At 41.4% G+C, this 22591-nt stretch overlaps 1 protein-coding gene across 6 annotated transcripts in view; it reads right to left on the minus strand.

Annotated features, from left to right (window-relative positions):
- Positions 1 to 22591, minus strand: part of ACSBG1 (acyl-CoA synthetase bubblegum family member 1) — a 111062-nt gene that overhangs the window by 19698 nt on the left and 68773 nt on the right. The gene's annotated exons all lie outside the window — the stretch shown is intronic.

The following is a 22591-nucleotide window of genomic DNA, read 5'->3' on the forward strand; positions in this document are numbered from 1 at the left end:
CAACCAGATAAGGAAGGAAGAAGAGAAGGAGGTTTTGAGTACGTCTGCTGAATGACAGTTTTCCAAACACCCACTTTGGCAGCAGGGGTGAGGGTTAGGGGTGAACCTTTTGGCCACAGGAGTTCTTGAGAACTGTCTGCAGACACAAAGGGATAACTTTGTTGGACAAACCCAAACAGTGTCTCTTTGAGCTTCCCAAGAACCTCTGAGCTGAGCTGAGTAAAACAAGTGTCAGGATTTTACAGATGAACAAGCCAAGGTTCAGAGACATGAAGAGGCTTATGGAAATCTCTCTCTCATCTTAACCTTAGTCATCAAATTTCTGCAGTGGAAAGAATTTTGGTAGCCACAAAGTGGCTTAGTGATTGCCTGAGGTCGCAGAGCCAACAGATGAACACAGAACCTCTGACTTCAAATTATGGGAACCTAAATGGAGAACTGGGCAGGACCTTGGAGGCAGCTAGTCTGGCCCCTCAAACTGCAAAAGAAGAACTAAGGTCAGAAGGGTTTAATGGCTTGTTCATGGTCAAATAACATTAGAACCCAGATCCCCTACCTCCAGGGGCAGTGCTCTTACAACTCTCTAGAGACTGAGATTCAGTATCTCTATGTCTCTGTCTCAGTCTTTGTCTCTCTGTGTGTCTCTCTCCTCCCTCTTTGTCTCTCTCCTTCACTGTCTCTGTCTCTGCCTCTTCTCTCTCTCTCCGTCTCTCTCTCTCTCTGCCTTTTCTTTCTCTCACGGTCTCTGTCTCTCTCTTTCCTCTCTTTATCTGTCTTTGTCTCTCTGTGTCTTCTCTCACTTCTTTGTCTCTACTGTCTCTCTCTTACCTCTCTCTGTCTCTCTCTCTGTCTCTCTCTCTCTTTGTCTCTCACCTTCCTCCCTCCCTTCCTCACTCCCACCCCAACGTAGAAATTCTCTCCCTCTGTGTTCATGGAAAAGATAAGAGAACTTTGAGGATGGAGATAAATCTCCTGTATCAGGAAAGACAAACTGGCCCAAAAAGCCAAGGATTGATGGGAGTGAGAAGAGTTCTGGGAAGCTTATGAATTGAACTCAACAAAAGAATACAGTGTACAGGCCAGAGGGATAAGAGGTCAAGTGAGGAGATCTTGATTTTCCCTCACCCAGAAAGAATGTGAGCTGGGAGACCCTGAGAGGGCATTTATTGACAGGAGTGTTAACCATTGCCTGAGAGGAAAGCTTGCCAGCCCTCTTGCTGGGCTAAGAATCTCCCCTGGATTAGCTGACTCTATCCTTGCATCACCTTCTGGAGGAGACAGCCAAGAGACCAATGTGACTGTAACCCCCAAGCCCCATGTTGGTCCCTCACTGAACTAACAGCTTTGTCTTTGGGAAACTGAGCCTGGCTCTGACTCCTGCCTGGGCCACTTAATAGCTACGTTTGTGCCAATGCTCAGACCCCTGGATTCTAAGCCCTAGGCTAGCTGGGTGATCTGGGGCAAGCCAATGCCCCTCCTGAGCCTGTTTCCTCCTTCATGAAATAGGGATGATGTCATTGGATTGACTGTTTGTGAGATGGAACTGTGGCTCTCATGGAAAGAGCCCGACATTCCAGTCCCTGCTATGACTCGCTGTGAGACTTTGATCAAATCACACAACTTGTCCAAGTTTCAGTTTCTTCATTGGTTAAAAGGAGGTGGCAATAATTGGTCTGCTCTACAATTTAGTGAGTGACTTTGGCCCTAAAGGGGTTGAGAAAGGTTAGGGTTAGGGTTAGAATTGGAGGCATTTAACCCTAACCCTAACCCTTGTGCAGAAAATACTTTTAAAACTTTATGGCACAATGTGACTCTACAGTGATAATTGCTATCCATTTGTTCAATAAGCATTTATTAAGGCACTTTGACCACAGAGGACAGGAGGACAAAAACAATCCCTGACTCAAGGATTTCATATTCTACTGCGGGAGTGGGGTGGTAAGGTAGAAGAAAAATAGCCCGTACATAGATAAGGAAATACAACGTACAAAGTAAAAACAAAATAATGCAGGTGAGAATGTTGAAGGGACAATGCTCATCCTTGGCTTCTTGTAGGAGATGCCTCTTGAGCCTATTTTTGAAGGAAGCTAGAGACATTAAGAGACATGAAGATGGTAGGCTTATCAAAAAGAGAGAAGTAGGCAGGGTTAGAAGAAGGATACACCCAATGACAATGTAAATGGAAGAAACAATCACAGAAGTGTTGAAAAGAAATCTTACAAAATTAGAAACACTGAGCTTGGCCCTATAGAAGAACTATGAGAAATTGCCTTTCTCCTTACCCTTCCTCATTTCTTTGAAGAGGTGGGGGATCCATGGGCATAAAATATATTTTGATGCATTGCACTGTTTTTTAATTATTTTTTCTTCCTTTTCAAAAATTTCTTTGTCATAAGGGATGGGTCTTTGAGAAGGGGGAGGAAGAAGATACTGAGGAAAATCAAGATAATCCAGGTACCCCCTCCAAAAGAAAAAGAAAATCAAATAATGCAAAATAAGAAAAAAAATCTTTTTGAAAAAAAGCTTCGCCTTTCATTGAACTGCAATCTGCCTCTCTGTATAGTACACCCATTCTTTCTAGTTCTGCCCCCTGAGGGCCAAGAAATGTCTTATCCCTCATCCCTATGACAATCTCCATGTTGCGTGTGTTTGTATGTATATATGTGTGTGTATGTGTATAGTTGCATATCTATCTATCTATTTCTATCTATATCTGTAACTATCCATCGTGTCCTTTTTTGTTCCTTCTACAAATCTTCATACGACATGGTTGCCCATTCACTCACCATCGTAGTTGAACTTCTCTGAGCACAGGCCAACAAGGATATGGTACCTAGAATCATCTCCATAACCAAGTGCCCTCCTAATGCCCTTCCTACTTCTCATTGTTATTAAGAAGAGGAAGAAGCTTAGAGGTGAGGACCCTCTTTCTCCTTTCCTATTGTCAGATTAACAGCAGGTAAACAGTCCCATCCATCAATCTTTTGGCAACCTGGAGTCTAGGCCTGAGGAACAAAGGATAATTGATCTAGAGCAGAAAGAGACCTTTAGAGGCCATCCAATCAAAGGAAACTGAGGTTAGGGCTTTGAGGTCACACAGTTAGTAAATATGGGGGGTGGGATTTGAACCTAATATTCCTGACTACAAGTTAGCACTTAAAGGGACAGAAGGCAAGGATCTCACTCTGGTCATCGTATCTATGTTCTTAGCTTTCTCTTCTCCAGGCTAAGTATTCTATCTCCTTTAGGTCCTCCTGGCACTAACTGAAGACTGTTCACCCCCTGGATGACCTCTGGCTGTTCAACAATTGATCAGTGTCTTCTTGCACCTGCAAAATGGGGCTAATGGTACTTGTTGATTCTTCCCTCCCAGGACTGGTGTGAGAGTTCAACGGAGGGTGGAGATACAGGGTTTGGCCAGCCTTGGAGCACTACTGAACCAACTTCTCACCATTCTTATTTCCATTTTGATATCAATTCTGCGCTCTGGAGCTATGTAGAATGCTAGCATGATCAGCCAGTCAAAAGGCAGTGAGAGAGAAAACAGGAAAGCAGTTTGCAGAAACTAGATAGAGGCCAAAATCTCACACTGTGTACCACAATAAAGTCAAAATGGGTACATAAAGGGTAACGCCATAAGCAAGTTAGGAAGCACAGAATACCTTACCTGTCAGATCTATGGACAAAGTAAGAATTTGTGACCAAACAAGAGATTGTGAACATTATGGGATGTAAAATGAATAATTTTATTACATTAAATTAAAAGAGTATGTTTTGTACAAACAATCAAATGCAGCCAAGATTAGGAGGAAAGCAGAAAATTTGGGGGGGGAGGCGTGGCAGTAAATATCTCTGATAAAGGTCTCCTTTCTAAAATATATAGAGAACTGAGTCAAATTTATAAGAATACAAGTTATTCTCCAGTTGATAAATGATCAAAGGTTATGAACAGGCAGTTTTCAGAAGAAGAAATCAAAGCCATCTATAGTCATGAAAAAAATGCTCTAAATCACTATTGATTAGAGAAATGATACAGAACATTGCAGCAACAGAAACATTGTGTGATAAGCAACTTTGATAGACTTAGCACTTCTCAGCAATACAAGCATCTAAGACAATTCCAAAAAACTCATGATGGAAAATGCTAACCACATCCAGAGAAAGAACTGTGGAGTCTGAATGCAGATGGAAGCAGACTGCTTTCTCTCTTTTCTTCTCTCTCATGGTTTTTCCCTTTTGTTCTGATTCTTCTTTCACAACATGACTAATGAGGAAATATATTTAACATGATTGTACATGTATAACCTATATCAGATTGCTTGCCATCTTGGGGAGAGGAAAGGGGAGGAGAGGGAGAAAAATTTGGAACTCAAAATCTTATAAAAGTGAATGTTGAAAACTATTGAGTGGGATAGGTTTAGTGAAGACTTCTCAGATTGTAGTTCTTCTCCCAGGGGTGAGGTAAGACTGAGAGGCTCAAGGTTACTATATTTTTTAGAACAGAATAATTCCATATAAGGATATAAAACTATGTAGTACATTAGGGTCTCAATGATTGGATAAAGTTTACCTAATTCTTCAATGTCTTCATTTCAAAAGGGATTGGTTAGATTTTGTGTCTAGAATGTAAGATCATATTCTCAGCTAATGAGAATAATGGTCAGTGGGGGGGGGGGGGGGGAGGGACTTGCGTTAGAGTCTATATAAATCACTGCCCTTTCTTTGTCTTTGGCTCTCCTACTCCAGGTGAACTGCTGTAGGATTGTCCAGATTCTTGAGAATCGAATAAATCTCTTTTCTGTCATCACTTTGAGAGGCCTCTGAGTAATTGATTTATGTACGGACCTGAGCCATCCCACACAGTTTGGGGGCTCGTAGTACCGGGATCTGTGACCTTTCTGAGAGACGGCTGACAGCTCAGTTCAAAGACTCGGCGCCCGTGGGGAGATTTCCCCATCGTCCTTGAAAAGGGCTGCGGGGCCTCCCTCTCTGCAAGGTAACGACCTGAAGCAGAGGAACTCAGTGAAGACAGAAAAGAATAGAGATAGGGACTCCAAAGACTCCGAAGCTGTGAAGTGTGTGAAAATGCCAACCGGTTGGTGTTGAAGGTTGCAGTCAGGCAACTTGTACGCGTATACGACCCAGTGGTAAGTGCGGGGTGGGGCCTGGGGCTCAATTCGTTGAGTCTTAGATAGACTCGGGGAGAAGGTGACGACTCCCAACCAAATTAGTGGACTGCAGGACCCCAGGGTGAAGGGCCCCCCAAAAAATGTTTGCTGGGTGACTGTGGGTGGGTGGGCGACCCCCACTGAGAGCTAGCAAGGGAGCTAGCAAGATTTGTTGAGTCATAGACTTGGAGGTGTTGGTGACAACCCTCGACCAAAAGAATGGGGAAGGGGCAGTCCAAACCCTACCGAGCTTCGGAATGGAGTCAGGAAATACCGGTAAATAGTCCTTTGGGAAATCAATTACAAAAATTGGCATGAATTACCAAATTATAGAGGAAAGGACAAGAAGAAGATGATTAAGTATTGTTGTTTCATATGGGGTGAAAAGATATCAGAGGAGGAGGCACAATCTGGCCCAAATATGGTTCCTCCGAGGATTGGGTTTGCCAAAAATTTAAACCTATATGCACTATTCTAGTCTGTTAAATGTTTTGTCTGTATATGTTGTGTTGGTATTTCTGTGTGAATGAAAGTCTGTGTGTCTCTGTTTTTATCTGATAAGGTTGTAAATTTAGCCAGCCAGCCAGCAAGAGCAGAAAGGCTGAGCTGAACTGTCCTTGAAATTCCTTTTACCCCCCTTCTTCAACCCCTCCATATTAGTTTCAGAGGGGCGGAGGGACAAGGAGGGAGAGAAAGGGAGAGAAAAATTATTTTACTGTTCAGTTTATATAGTTGGTAACAGCAAGTAAAAGAATGTAGGAGAAGTAGAAAGAAATAAGTTATGTGCAGTTTCAAAGTGGCTTGAGGGAAAGGCAGGAGAATTTAAGCAGGTAGAGATGATGAGAGGAGCAGGGGTACTGTGTAATCAGAAGGCTTGGAAGAAGTACAAAAAGGAGGGAGGGAATTTATCTTTTTCCCTCAGATCAAAGAGGCATGCTAGCAACCATTTAACCATTTCCTGCCTCACCCAAAAGAAGAAATTTTAGTGTAATAGGTAATAACAGAAAGTTAATTGAATTCATTCTGGTTGTATTTGGAATTGTGAATAGGTGAAATGTGTCATTCTTAATTTAATGTTTAAGATAGGTTAGAATGTATTAAAGTTTGGTGGAAGTAAGCAGAAGATTAGAAAGTAAAAGAAAATCTCAAGTAAGCAACTTAGAGCTGAGAGTTTTGAATTTAGGTTTTAATTAGATCAATATATTTGATGCCAGACAATGTATTTAAAGTAAAAAGATAATAAGTTTAGGTTTTTCTTTTTCTTTGCAGAGTGGGAGGGCCAGAAAGGGGTGGCCTTGGGAATCCTGGCACAAATAAGAGGAGGGCAGAGATACCTAGGGGCATTTCTGCCAAAAATGTTAGATCCATTAACAAAAGGATAGGTATTTGTTAGATGCAACATTAATCTAATGTAACTGTTACACGATTTTAAATTTTGTAATTTATTACATATAGATTGGGGTTTTAAAAAGATGTGATAGAAATTTGATAATTTGAAACTTACATTTGGTTATAAAAAAAAGCTGAATAGGTTAATGGCTTCTTTTAAGTTTTAAGTAAACTTAAATAAGTTTAAATTTTTAGGTAATCCATCTAAATATTGTATTAAAAATTTCATTGTTAAGTTAATTAATGAATTGGTTAAAAAGAGCTGTTATGAATTTTTTTTTGTAAGAGTTTCCTTGTTGTAGCATTCTTATTAAGAAAATGAGAATGCTTTAAAAATGTACATGTATATATATATAGGTGTGATTTTCAAGCCTGTTTCATCTGAGCATGTATTATGTTAAAAGTTTATTTCTGTTGTTGAAAAGGAAATTTTAGCTAAAATTGTTTTTGCCATGAATCAAGCATTTACTCTAAAGTTAATTTTTTTTTAAAAAAGAAAGTTTATGGGCAAATGTGAAAAGGCTTTGGGTTTAGGTCTTTTCTTGTGATTTCTGTCAATTAGTTTCAATGGGATTGTGATAAATTGTAAACTGTTCATAAGAGAGGAAATATTTGTTGTATTAAGAAATACTTTGTAAAATCTTTCATATGGGTTTTTGGAAGGCCTACTTGTCCAATTTGTATTTGTAAGTTACAAAAGTGGGAAGAATTTAGTTTCTCTAATAGGATATAAAAATGCAATTGATGTCATCTGAAATTTATTGTTCAGGTTCATAGCTAAAACAATTTGTTATCACTTATGAAAATTATGTTTGCCATTTGTAATTCTAATGCTAAAACCTAAAGCTGGTACACTGTGTGTATATGTGGGAAAAGAAGCAGTCCTCAGGCTAGTAACAAGTACAGCCCCAGCAGCTGAGGAGATTGTATTAGAACTTGCTTTGGTGAGAATTTGAAAATGTACAAGAAATGATCTTCAGTGATTGGCTCTTTAGGGCAAATTTAAGATCTAAGAGGTAAATAAAATCCCTGGGAACATTCTTTCTAAATCTAATGGGAATAAATAGATATTGTATCATTGTTACATAGAACAAAATTGGGATTCACAGTTAGCTGTAATTGTATTTTATTTACAGGGGGATTAAGGGAAAGGAATCCCTTACAAAAAAAAGGGGGGGGGGCCAGGTGGTCTGGGAGCTCCAGGAATGGTCTTGATGGGAGTGGCCAGTAAACTGGAGATTTGGACGGATAGAATTAAGAGTGGGAAGTAGAATAGACTTGGGCATAGTGATAGAGTGGACCTTAGGAGAGCCGGTTCACGTGGAAAAAAAAAAAGGAGTTTTCAAGGTGAGGTTTTCCAGGGCCTTTAGATAACTGAGACTAAAACTCTTTTGGGGTAATGGACAAAGGTCCCAACTTGGAATGAGATCTTTACAGGTTACAAAATGATGTAAAAGCAATTAGTATTAAAACAATTGACTGAATTAATTACTGAGACTAAATCAGAGGCATCTTCAGTTTGGGAAAAAGAATTTCAGTCTAATTTTCTTAGAGGTAGGTAGTCTGGTAATATTTGGAATTGAAAGTTAAACGATTGTTTTGATTTGAATTCATTACATGAACATAAAAAAATTCAAGTTAGTGTTTGAACTTATCACATGTGTAGCTCATTCTTTTAGATTGAGCAGGGTTAGAAAGGGATAAAGTAGTTTGGGAAACAGATATAAATCTACTAGAGCAATGACTTATGATTGTTATTCAATCAGGAATTAGAACATGTATAGAAAGGCATGTAGGCTACTTAGACCTGTTTCAAAGATGTTCCTTGGCCAATATGAAATTAGTCATGTTTGAAACTGATTATTGGAGCTTGCTATTTTAAGATTTTTGTGGGACTATTAACTGACTGTTCTTCTGAGTCTAACTCCAGGTGTGGATGGCAAGAGAGGCGATCTGAGCCACTGATCCATGATGCCAGTAAGCCTGTGAGATGCTGGTATGAACTGCAAAAGGTGATCTCATGGGAAGGTCGGGAGAGCGGCTGTTCAGCCTGAGCTGAGGTAGGATTCTCCTGACTTAATTTCCCCACTGACACCTGGCAGACTTGAAGCCTGGCTGAATGCCAGTTGACAATCTACTCCTGCCTGGAACTGACGTGAAGTAAGGGAGATGTTGTTTCCCTGCAATGTCCCCACTTTTAGTGGCAAATTCCTAAAATCAGAAGTTTTATAAGTAATAATACCAGATCTGTTGAATAATAGATTGTTGGTAGGGGAACATCTGAGGTTAAGTCTAAAATTGAGCTAAGAGGTTTAGGACTTTAGACCAACAACAATAAGTTAGGGTCCTTTAATTCTTAGTAATAGTGTGGAGATGATTAGGTCAAGGGCTTGTGAGACTAGCATGCATAGTTATTATTTTGTCTCAGTTGGTTAATGTTAAATGAAAAATGGTTTGTGGCCTATATTGTAAATTCTTTAAAAGAAGCATCACATGATCAGAAGTTGGAATTGTTTTATGATGTAATATGCACTGTGTTAAAAATGATTATTTATTGTATTTATATAAGTACTGGAGCCTGGTATTGACTTCTTAGTGAAAGCTCATCTTCCTAATGAGGGAATGAATAATGACTTACTGTGAAATGTAGAAGCTGCATTTTAATGTGAATTTTCTTTTCTTTTAAAAAAATGACAATTTGTCAAAGTTTCAATTTTGATTTTTGTAAGAGTGGTAGGAATGGTAATCTAAGATGGTATTAAGTTCAGTTCTGTAGGAGAGTGGACATCTGGATTTCTACAAGAAGATGAAGAGAAGAGGATGCTGAGATGCTGTGCTGAAGACTATTTGAAGGAGCATCCAGATCAGAAAACTGCATAAGATGATACTTCTCCCCAGACTGCTGTATGAGATGGAACCTCTAAATGGACAATTCATTAATTTACCTTTCCCTTTGAATCTCTGTATGAAGGGAAAGATTCATAAGGGAAAGAATGTGAAGGGGTCATGACTATGACTATTTGTAGAGTTGCATATATATATGAATAGTACTAAGAATAACACAATATAAAGGATGGGTATGGAAGTGGGAGAATGGGACACATAGGATGATGTTTGATACTTTCTGGAGTGTAATCAATAGAACTGGGAAGAATTATCAACATTGTATATGGAAGAGGAAGCAACAACTATGGAGGTGTAAGTCAGAGATCATGAAAGGAGGACCATTAGGCCCTGAAGATGTGAAGTACTTTCTGGCTGTGGATTATAGGGTAAGACTGTTTCTAGAGGAAAATCCTGCTTTGAGAGGACATTATTGGATATGTGGACAGACAGCTTATACTCACCTTCCATTAAACTGGAGGGGCATTTGTTATATTGGATTGGTGAGACCTAAATTCTTTTTCTTGCCTGAATCAGGGAAATGGCATCTGGGGGTTCCTCTATATGATGATCTAGTCAAAAGGAAGAGGAACATTGACACCTCCTTTACTCACTGGAAATGCAAATGGGTGGGGTGACACTTGGCCACCTAAGAGGATAATTAGAGAGTATGGGCCTGCAACTTGGGCTCAAGATGAGAGTTGGGGTTATAGAACCCCTACATATCTATTAAATAGACTAATCAGACTCCAAGCAGTACTTGAAATTATTACCAATCAAACAGCAGAAGATTTGGACTTATTGGCCGATCAAGCCACACAAACTAGGGAAGCAGTACTGCAACATAGGTTGATCTTAGATTATTTACTTGCAGAAGAAGGGGGAGTTTGTGGAAAGCTCAATTTATCCACATGTTGCTTGAAAACTTGATGATAATGGAAGAATAGTGAAAGAGATCACCAAAAATATTAGGAAGGTTGCTCATGTTCCTGAACAAACTTGGAACTCCCTTTTCAATACGTCTTGGTGGTCCTGTTTTGAAGGGAGCTGGTGGAAGAGATTACTGTGGTTTGGCATCATAGCAATTAGTGGTATCATATTACTTCCTATTTATTTACCTTGTTTGATTTCACTAATTACTAAAATAGTTAGAAACTCTCTACTAAAACTTGCTAGAGTAGAAGAGAGGACCGAAAGAGCCATTCAGTTGATGATACTAAAGAAGGAAGGACGAGCACCTGTGGAGGCAAAAGACAGGAATGATCCTGATTGGGATGAGGAGATTAATAGACAGTGTGAGATCATGTTACAGAGCTGTGGTTAAAATATCCATGAGAAGTCTTCAGGTTAATAAATAAGAGGAGGGATTGAGTGGGATAGGTTTAGTGAAGACTTCTCAGATTGTAGTTCTTCTCCCAGGGGTGAGGTAAGACTGAGAAGCTCAAGGTTACTATATTTTTTAGAACAGAATAATTCCATATAAGGATATAAAACTATGTAGTACATTAGGGTCTCAATGATTGGATAAAGTTTACCTAATTCTTCAATGTCTTCATTTCAAAAGGGATTGGTTAGATTTTGTGTCTAGAATGTAAGATCATATTCTCAGCTAATGAGGATAATGGTCAGTGGGGGGGGGGGAGGGACTTGCGTTAGAGTCTATATAAATCACTGCCCTTTCTTTGTCTTTGGCTCTCCTACTCCAGGTGAACTGGTGTAGGATTGTCCAGATTCTCGAGAATCGAATAAATCTCTTTTCTGTCATCACTTTGAGAGGCCTCTGAGTAATTGATTTATGTAGGGACCTGAGCCATCCCCCACACTATCTTTACATGTAATTGGAAAAAATAAAATACTACTAAGTGGTGGTGGTGGTGGTGGTGGTAGGGAAACAGCTCTGGGGTGCTGCCTCAAGCCTATCAGACTGGCAGAAAAGGAAAGTGACAAATGTTGGGAAAATTGGTAAAAATGTTGGTGGAGTTGTGACCTGATCCAACCATTCTGGACAGTAATTTGGAACTATGCTCAGTAGGTTATAAAACTGCATACCCTCTAACCCAGAAATACCACTACTAGGTCTATATCCCAAAGAGATTTTTTTAACGGGAAAAAGAAAAGTACCTATATGTATATAAATATCTATAGAACTTCTTTTTGTGGTGGCAAAAATTTGGAAATTGAGGGGATGCCCATCAATTGGGGAATGGCTAAACAAGTTGTGGTGTATGATTGTGATGGAATATATTGTGCTATAAGAAATGGCATGCAGGATGCTTTCAGAAAAAAGCAGGAAAGACTTACATGATCTGATGCATAGTGGAGTGAGCAGAACCAGGGAAACATTGTACACAGTAACAACAACATTGTATGATGATGAAATGTGAATGACTTGGCTATTCTCAGCACTACAATGATCAGACAATTCTGAAGCACTTATGGTGAAAAATGCTATCCACACCTCTAGAGAAAGAACTGATGGAGTCTGAATGCAGATTAAAGCATGCTTTCTTACTTTATCTGTTTTGTTGATTTTTTGTCTGTTTTCTTTAACAACATGACTAACATGGAAACATGTTTTGCATGACTGCACATGTATAGCTTATATCCAATTGCTTGTCATCTTAACAAGGGGTAAGGGGAAGGAGGGAGAAAATTTGGGACTCAAAATTTAAAAAAAAACAAATGTTAAAAAAATTTAAATAAGAAACCAAAGAAAAAATTCAGCTAGATAGTACACTAGATAAAGAAAGAACTGGATTCAGAGTTAGGAAGACATAAGTTCAAATCCTGCCTTAGATGCTTACTAACTGTGTGACTCTGGGTAAGTCACTTAGCCTCCATGGCCCTGGTTTCTTCATCCATAAAATGAGGAGATTGTACTTCCTGGTCTCTACATTTTTTCCCCAGATTTCAATGTATGAGTCCCACAATTATATGTGCCAGGCACTGTGCTAAGAACAGACAAAAGTGAGACAGCCCTTGACTTCAAGGAACTTCTAATTTAATAGGAGAGGTAGCATCCACATGGCTGCCCATGTTTGAGAGACGCACCAGCCTGGCTGGTCCTGGAGGACCCCCGCAGGTGTAGGCTGTACAAAGTGTTCTGAAATCTTCTACCTTTCCAGGATGGCATAGCCAGTAGAAAGAGCCCTGGCCCTGGGAGCAGAGGGCCCAGATTCAAATCTCACCTCTGACACTGCATTATCTGTGTGACTTTGGGTGAGTCTCTTAACTTTCCCAAACCTCAGATTCCTCATCTGAAAAATGAGAGTGTTAGATCAGATGGCCATAAGGTCCAATCCAGCTCTGACTCTACGGTTCTAGGAAGAAAGAGCCTCTGACTGGGAGTCAGGACAGACCAGGGCTATTGAAAGGTGATAACACATATAGTGGACAGTGGGGACCTGGAGTTAGGAAGATTCATCTCTCTGAGTTCAAATCTGGCCTATTCTGAATGGGCATCACCTCATTCTAAGTGAGTACCCGAATAGGATTTAGCCAAAAAAGGCCAAAGTATCCCACTGCACCCTGAGTCATCTCCAGTCATCCTGATGAATATCTGGTCACTGGATCCAGATGGCTCTGGAGGAGAAGTGAGACTGGTGACCTGCACAGCCCTCCCTCACTCAAAACAAAGTTAAGTGCAAGTCATGTCATCATTTCTCTGATGGCATGGTCTTCTTAGGTAATGAAGGATGAACACACAAAACACACAGACAATTAGAATCAAAGAGAAGGGAATGGTTAGCACAGAAGGAAACAGAGGACAGGATATTGAAATTTGGTAGTTAATTCATTTATGGAGCTGCCCACATAATTAATTGATAAATTCAAAATGGACTGCCAAGGTTTAACAAAGACCCTAGGATCTTTTTAGGAAGGTAAGCTATAAATGGATTATTGCAATTAGACAAATAAGCAAATACAGGTAGATCCTTGTTTCACAGGCGGCTACTGAAGGAGCCCTCGAGAACGGGGCAGTTTGGTTCAGTGTCTGGCTCCAGTAGCCCCAAGTTCTTTCCTCCCCAGGGATGCAGATGGGAGGAAGGATCCTGAGCTGGTCTCTGGTATCTCGGGGCTTCCCTAAGCTCCATCCAGCTCAGTGGATGGAATAACTCATATTTCCATGGCACATTATATTTTAAATGCTCTATGACTCAGGGAACACAAATATGAGTGAGCCCATTTTATAGATGGGCAACCCTAGGGTGGGAGAACTGGCATTCTACCCAAGGCCCTTTGACATAAGACCCAGGTCTCTGCCCACTCATCTCTCTTTGACAAGAACAGAAATGCAGAACACTGGGTTGGAAATCCAGACATTAAGCTCTAGTTCTGGACAAGTTGAGTGTAATGATAGTATGGTACACAGCAAGGAGTCCAGGCTTGGAAGTCTTAGGACTTGAGTTCAAATCCTGCCTCAAATGCTTCCCCCCCGTGACCCTTAGGTGAATCTCTTCACTTTCCTGAGTCTCGGTTTCTTCATCTGTAAAATGAAGGGGTTGAACTAGAGGTCCCTTACAACTCTAAATCTGCAGCTCTATGAACCTAAGAGGCTTGCCTTCCCTGGTCCTCAGTTTCTCCAATCTGAACAACAAGGGGTTTCAACAAAGTGGCCTCTTAAGGTCCCTTCCAATTCCTGCTGTATTATAAGTCACTAATTTTCTAAAAAGCTGTTTGGTGTTCAGATCAGGGATGGCCTCCTTCCCATGGCCATGAGAGGGTCCTTGGCTCACCCCACTGCTCCTGGGTTGACCAGGGAGCTGACCCAGAGAATTCCATTCAGGATTCCCTGCGGTTCTCACTTTCAACTTTCTCTGCTCCAGTCCATATGTGCTGATCTCAGTCTCATGAAGTCCTAACTATGAAGAGACAAGGCTAGGGAGGGACAGTCTGATCAAGCAGGACGTTCCTTGGCAGGGGTTGTTGTTGTACTTAGTGAGAAGGAGTATTCAGGGCCTGGGCCTGGAGTGTGGCAGGGGCTGGCAGGACACCAAGTTAGAAGGTGGGGGGTCTGGCTGCCCCTTTCACTGGAACCATCTGCATCCTTGGATGTCCTGTCCCCTGGATGGTCTGCAGCTGCCAGCAGGGCACTCAGCCATGTGGCCACCAGAGGGGAGTGAAGCTATGCCTGAGCTACAGACAGTGGGAAGTCAACTAGGAACAAGGATAAAGGGAACATTCAAAGAAAAAGACGAGAAAAGGAGGCTTTAGATTTGATGATCCCTGGAAGAGCCTCTGACATTCTGCATTCTATGTTCCATACATACCATTAGCAAGAATTCCAGCGCCTAGGATTAAGTGAGTTGGGGTTCGGGCTGGGGGGCAGCAGTACAATACAGGCGGGGTACAGTCACACTGTTAATAGCTAGCGTTTATATAGAACCCACTATGTGCTGGGCTAATCACTTCACAGATATTATCTCATTTGATCTTCACAACAATCCTGGAAGATAGATACTATTATCCTTATTTTTCAGGTTGAGGAAACAGAGGTAAGGGAAGGTTAAGGACTTGTCCAAGGTTACACAACTACTAAGTATCTGAGGCGGGATTTGAACTCAGGTTCTCTTGACTCTAGACCTAGCACTTTCTCTGCTGAGCTACCTAACTGCCCCTGGAGAAGGAGCAGCCCTTCTCCTACCCTTCCTCTCCTGATCTATACTGGTCCATGCATCCATTCACTGAACCTCTCCCAGGGCTTTACCTATCTCTATTTCCCGCCATGGAACATAAGCCAGTGGAAAGTTGAAAGCCTAACTCCCTTCTAGGAACTAATGTGTTCTCTCCAAAGAGAACACAGCACCTGGGGAAGAGCCTTGACCATTCCCTCTTAGTAACATGGAGTGAGAATATGGAAAGCCCCAAAGCTGGGTCTATTTCATCTCTAGAGACACAGATACACACACACACACATATGTATATACATATATATATATATATATATAAACTATATATTAAACTGGAGTCTAAAAATTAGGAGAATGAAAGAGGAAACATTCCCGTAGACCAGGACATCAGCTTTCCAAATTAATGACTTTGAATCCTGGCCAAAGGCAGTTAATGTTGACTTTCATCTATACAACACTTTAAGATTTACAAGTTTATAAAATGTTTGTGAGAGATCAAAGGAAGAGGAAAACCACTCATAGGTATAAACATATTTATAGCAGTTCTTTTTCGAGTGGCAAAGATCCGAAGCTAAGGGCATGAATCAATTAGGGAATGACTGACCATATTATGGCATACAGATCTGATGGAATGCCATGTGGAATTACATGTGGTATATGGAATTGTGCTGTAAGAAATGATGAAAGGGATAGTTACAGAGAAACATGGGAAGACTTGTATGAATTGATGCAAAGCAAACAGAACCAGAACAATTTACTGCCAGGTTCTGTCTCATGTCTCATGAATGCAGGTAGAGGGGCCTTGAAGGGGCATCAGACAGAGTCCCAAGACCCTAAGTTTTAACACCAACTGCTTCTCGTTCCAACTAAGAGCACATCTGATGACACAAGCAACCAAGAGAAGCAATAACGAAGTACTATCTTCTCATCTTCCCCCCAACAAGCCAACACTATACACCATGACAGTGGGAGAATCAGACTCTGTCAGCCAATCACTCAGAGAGATTTAGAGTTGTAAGGAACCTTAGACATCATCTGATCCGATGCCCTGGTTCTAGAAAGGGGCAACCAAGGCCCACAGAAGTCAAGGGAGGAGACCCAAGGTCACATCAATACCAAGAGGCAGAGCTGGGATTGGTCCTGAGGTCCTGCTGCCTCAATCTCAGTTAGACTTCTGGTCTTTGCTTGGCCTGAGGCCATGGCTTGCTCATTGTGCTCCCCTGAAAGGGAGGGGTAGTTCCTCTCCTCTTCTTCCTCCTCCTCCTCCCTACTCCACTTCCCCCACACCATCCCTCTTCTCTCAGCTGGGCCCTTGGTGGCACTTTATCAATCTATTCATTATGCACCAGGGTAATTTGGAGTCCCAAGGGTGGTTTTCTAAGCCCTTGAAATAAAAGAGACTCAATGACCAGAGGAAGCTTTTCCCCATGGGAAGGAAAGAAGGGAAATATGTTAGCAGATGAAAAAAAAATCCTCATGTATTTTGGGTTTGATTTGGTTTTTTAAATCTGTGGGAAAGAAGCCCGAGTTCTTTGGGGGGAGAATGGGACACATTGTTCAGGCTGGAACAGTTGGAGCCTCTCACTGAGGCAAAGGTCATTCTTGGACTTTGAAGAAATCTCCCTTGGAGAATACTTCTCCTGGGTGATGAGGCCCCAGGAGCCCTCCCCAGTGGGACCGCACTCAAAAAGAGCAGGAGAATCAGAAGCAGAGGCCTTGGGTGCAAATCCTGGCTCTCTCACTTAGTACTTGTATGATACTGAGCAAAACACTCAACCTCTCTGAGCCTCAGCCCTTCGTCTATAGAAGGAGTAGGGAAGGGGTAGAGAGCTGACCCACTTGGCTTCTGAGCTAGTGTTTCAGCTAAATGACCTCTTCAATACTTTCTAGCTCTGAATCTGTGATCCTTTAAGATATGGAAAAAGCCTCGAGCAGAAAAAGAACGATCAGTCTTTTTCACGGCAAAATCAGCCCATTAATTTCTTCCTCTCATTAATCCATCAATCAACACCAATCAGTCCTGTAGTAGGTTGAGAAAAAAGGGGAAGACACAGTTCCTGCCTTTCAGGAGCTAGCAGATATAAATCACAGAAGGTCAGAGTTAGAAGAGGTCTTGGACATCATCTAGTCCAGTCTCATTCTACAAATGAGGAAACTGAGTCAGTTTTCCATGTACAATATTCCATCTCCCATCCCTTAGTCTTTGCATGGTATTTCTTATATGTCAGGGATGCACTTCTTCATCACATCCTAGGTGAGATGGAACCTTGTCTGACTGTGCCTTCCCCTGCTTGTATTTATTCTGTATACATGTATATGTGTATATGTATGTACATGAGTATCTCTGTGTGTCTGTGTGTCCATGTGTATGTGTATATGTATGTGTGTATGTACATGTATGTATACATATTATCTCCCCTGATAGAATATAAGCTCTTTGACAGAAAAGGGCACTAATCACACTGCCTGGACACTCATTATATGCTTAGTAAACACTCATTGATCAGAGTCTTCATTTCCCTCTGTTCTCTAGGTACTTATCCTCATCATCTCCCCAGGGATTATTTTAGCATTTGTCTCTGCAATCCTAGCACCTAGTGCAGTGCCTGACGTATAGTAGGTGACTGACAAATATTTATTGAATTGAATGAATGTATACATGAATGAATGAATGAATGAATGAATGAATGAATGAATGAATGAGTGGATGAATGAATAAAGTATCTTGCTTAAGATCAGAAACCAGGAAGTGACAGACTCAAGCCTCCAGCTTGAATCTTCTGACTCCAAGGCTACTGCACCTCATGGATCTGGGAGTCAGTCATATCTCCTCTCTGCATCTCAGTTCTCCCTTTTGTAAAACAAGGGTGTTGGACTAAACAATCAATAAGTTCCATTCCAGCTCTAAAATTCCATGCTCTTGGGAAGGTGGGGAAGTGTGGAGTAATAGGTAGGATGGTGGATTTGGAGTCAGGAAATTCAGACTTGTCTCAGACACTTGCTAGCTGTGTAACCCTAAACATAACCCTCTGAGTCTCAATATCTTCACCTGTAAAATGGAAGGGTTGACCTTGATGGTCTATGGTCTTGGAGCTCCAAACCACAAATAATTCTGTGAAGGCAGCAGCCCTGGGCCCAGGATTGCTACTGTGCCTGCACAGGATAGGAAGTCATCTTTGTGGTGGAATTTAAGGAACACCTAACTCCAAAATGTCACCTCTACCAACCTGTTGCCAACACTTGAAATTCTCTGAATTGCTGGAGAACCTCCGAACAGGAAGAACTCTCCATAGACATCCATCCAGCCTTGGTTTGAGGCTTCATCTCTAATGAAGACAAAGCCATCACCTCCTGAGACCACATATTCCCCTCTTGGAAAATTCAAGTTTTTAGGTCTCATCTACCCCTCTTCAGCTTCCACTTTTGAGGCCAAGCAAAAGTTGTTCCCCAACATGGCAGCTCTTCCAATACTTAAAAGACCTCTGCCCTGCACTCAATAAACTTTCCCTTCTCTGGGTTAAACATCCCTATTTCCCTCAAGTGGTCTTCTTACAAAAGGATCATGGGACTCTTTGCTTCCCTTGTTACCCTCTTTTGGACTCTACACAGGATGTCAATGCCCTTCCTAAGCTATGATGTCCGTAACTCCAAAGATAAAGTGGTTTTTTGGGGACAGAGAGTAGGGAAATCTTCAACTATTCACAGTTTTAGGCTCTTGATTGAATCAGATCCAGACACCTCCAAATAGCCTAGACATACCAGAAACCCTAAGGTCATTCTTTTAAATTGTCATGCATCTATACTACCTGGCAGAGGTAAAATGTTAAGGAACTAGCATTTGAATGGGGACATTTTACATTTTAATCTGACTGATTAATAAGTCAGCTAGGTGGCACAGTGGTTAGAGGACCAGACCTGGAGTCAGGAAGATTCAATTCTACCCTCAGATACTTTCTAGTTGTGTGATCCTGGGCTAGTAACTCAACCATATTTGCCTCAGTTTTCTGATCTGTAAAATGAACTGGAGATGGAAATGAAAAATCACATTTTTATCAAGAAAACCCTAAGTGAGGTCACAACTGAAAAATTACTCAACAACAACAAAATCTGACTGACCCATTAACCCCCATTCCCACACAGATAGTAGGATCCCAAGGCAGAGGGCTCCAGAGAAGTTTGGAGAAAGGGAGCAAAATGAAGAGAGTAATAGGCTGCCCTGGGGGGTGAGACATGATGCTAGGTAGGGGACAATCTGAGGGAGTCCTCAGGTTGAGGACATCACCTCCCCCGAGCATTGACCCAAGGCCAAGAGTCCCCAAGGGCAGTAGAAAGAAGGCTGAACTTGGTGTTCCTTCTACTTCCAAAATCAATGGCCCCACAAAGACAAAATCTGCAGTTACTCTATTTACAGAGCCCCCTCCTCTCCATAACTCTTTACACCCTGGCTTGAGGACCCCACTATTTTATAGAAGCTTACCTATTTGTCAGTCTTTGCTCCCTTTCAAAAGTGACAGAAAAAAATCTGTCTCCTTCACTGGGTACAAAGACCTCCTTTGTGAGGGGGTCATAATGGCTCCTCTGTGGCCGGAGCTCCCCTGGGACAGAACCCAAGTTTAGCCATTTGGTCAGCTTGCCTCTCTAAGTGAGGGCCATACCCCAGGAATGGATCCTGTTCCCTGGGGAACGGTGACCCAGCCAGGAGACCCTCCCTTGACCCAGGGAACTCTGCCTTCTCCCCTTCTCACACCCCAACAAAAACCTGCTAACTACAAAAACCTGTCATTCTGACAGCTTTCTTCATCACAACTCCAAAAGGTTGCTAATGCCAGCATTATCATTAGCCTTTTTTAGAGATAAGAAAACTAAGGGTCTGAAAAATGAGGTCATTTGCCCATGGTCACCCATCTAGTATATAGCAGGGCCAAGCTGCCTCTGTGAACCCAAAAGACAGTCCAAAGGGGAAGGAATAGGCTCAGGGTGGGGGCTGAGGATGGAGAAGCCAAGAAGTCAGTCTTGTACTCCACTGTGGTTCTGCTATCTTGTCAGTGGGGAAGCTCTATTACATATATGGCGACCCTCCTTCTCCTGGGTGATTCTTGTCTTCTTTCCATGAATCCTCCATGGAGATAGAGCTACCTACTCATAAAACAGGAAAGAGTACTGTCTCTAGAATCAAAAGATCTGGTTCAAATCTCTCTGATGCTTAGTGTATTAGTGAGCCTGGGCAAGTCACTTCCCCACCCAAGCCCCAGTTTCCTCATCCAGACCAGGCAGTTTCTGAGGGCTTTTCCGGTCCTAAATCTATGATGCTATGATTCTTTGAACAGTCTGTGGCTGCCAGGGCAGCACTTGGGTTTCCATCTGCTAACCCTCACTTTTTTAAAGTTACCTTTTGAGCAAAAATTCTGTTTGGTATCACAGTGATCAGGAAAAGGTTAAACCAAGTGTTGTCCTTAAATATCACTGAGCTACAAGAAATGATGGGCATCACAGGTACAGAGAAGCATGAAAAGACTTACACCAACTGATACCAAATGAAGTAAGCAGAGCCAGGAAAACAGGCTGCAAAGGCTGCAACAAGGCAAATAGAACAAAATGACCAAAACTGAATGTTGCAAAGTTGCAGAGAAGCTGGCCCCAGAGAGCTATGAAAAGACACCTCCTCCTACTCCTTTGCAGAAGTGGGGAGTAGGGTTGGCCATGGGTGAGAAGCATTGCATAGAACAGACTTTTTCCAAAGTGTTGGTCACTTTTGCTTAGATTTTTTTCTGTTCTTCCTTTTCTTTTTGAAAAAAATTTCTTGTTATAGATGATAATACTCTTGAAATGAGGTAGAGGAAACATGCGGAGGGAAGTTTAGGCAAGTCATAAAATAAACACTAAATATATTAAAATTTATTAACATGAATAAAAATTATGTTCTGAGCACAAATTGTGTTTACTAATGGGGGCAAGCCTACTTATGCTAACCTTGAGTCTCTCCTGTTGCACTTTGCATTGACCATAACTGTTATTATTAGAAGTCTGTTGTCTATGACTTGAAAACACAGAAATCACAGAAAACAAGCATTAGAAAAGCAACTTTTTTGTGCCAAGGATCAGCTCACAATACTCAAAATTCTGACAATATTTCCCAAACTCAATCCAGCCTGCTCACATTCTCCCAGTCAGTTCTGTTGACTTGACTTGCACCCAACCCATTGTTTTTCTTTAGGACTTGTCCAACACTCGTTCTTGATGGACCATTTTGATGATCTGCTATGCCGCAATCTAGACATTTGACATTCTTCATCCATTTTGGTTTTTCCTATTTTGCTAATGAGCCCAAGCTCATTGGAGTGATCTTAGATCATCGTAAGAGGGTTCTTTAATATTATGGGCCTTAACATAATTGGCCCAATGACATCTGCAAACAAGAACATCTAGAGGATCTCTCTATCTATAGGAAACCCTTTTTCCATTTGGACTTTGGGGAAGGTTTGCTCAATGACAGTAACTTACACCTTTGGTAAATATATGTCTCCTTATTTTATGTCTTGTTTCATGTTAATATGCAGAAAATTTGAATAAAATGATTTCTGGAATTGCATGTATCAAGGAAGCTTGTATGATCATAATACATGTATGGGAGACAAGCGTTTAAGGCTGGATTTTGTACTATCAAGTCAATTTTTTAAAAAATTCAACAAACAATAAGGACAGGGAGATCTTGTATTCTGGTTTCCCAATTCCTTAGGAAGCTCTTAGGTAGGATGGATAGAGCAATGGACCTGGAGTCAAGAACTGAATTAAAATCCAGTCTCTGACAATTACTAGTTGTGTGATTCTAGGCAATTCACTTGACCCCTGCTTACTTGTTTCCTCACAGGTAGATTAAGGAAAATAATAGCACCTACTTCCCAGGTTGTGAGGATAAAAACCATAATATTTGCAAAGTACTTTGCATACCTTAAAATACTATGTAAATGCTAGATGTTATTACTTGTGTGACTGTAAAAATCATAGGATGCCAGATGTAGAGCTGGAAGAGACCTTGGAGGTGAGTAAGTCCAACCCCTTCATTTTACAAGGCCCAGAGAAATGAAACGACTTGCCCAGGCTCATATAGTTTGTGAGTGACGGAGGCAGTATTCAAACCTGGGTCTTCTTGACTGCAAGTCTGCTGTACAGTATCATTTAGAGCATCTCCCTGGGACCTTATGATGCTTTCATCAAGGGCTCCTTCCCCTGTTTCTCCAAATAACCTTGCATTTTCTTTGTGTATGTGCCTCCCTCTGGGTTCCTTTGACCTCAGGGCAGCTGACTGCTTTTCTTAGGATTCCAGGGAAAACTCTAGGGGTGTCAGTCATGAGGGTCCACAGATGGACTGGTTACTGGACCTCTTTCTAGCTCTTAGCTAAGGGCATTTTCTAAGCAGGAATGGCAAGGACATTGACTATAGAAACAATACCCTAAACTGGGGAACAGTCCCCCACTGCCTATACAAGATTCCTAGGGAAAGTGGATTCCAACTCCAAGTCA

The sequence above is a fragment of the Notamacropus eugenii genome, chromosome 1, assembly GCF_028372415.1.
Source record: "Notamacropus eugenii isolate mMacEug1 chromosome 1, mMacEug1.pri_v2, whole genome shotgun sequence".
NCBI classification, from domain to species: Eukaryota; Metazoa; Chordata; class Mammalia; order Diprotodontia; family Macropodidae; genus Notamacropus; species Notamacropus eugenii.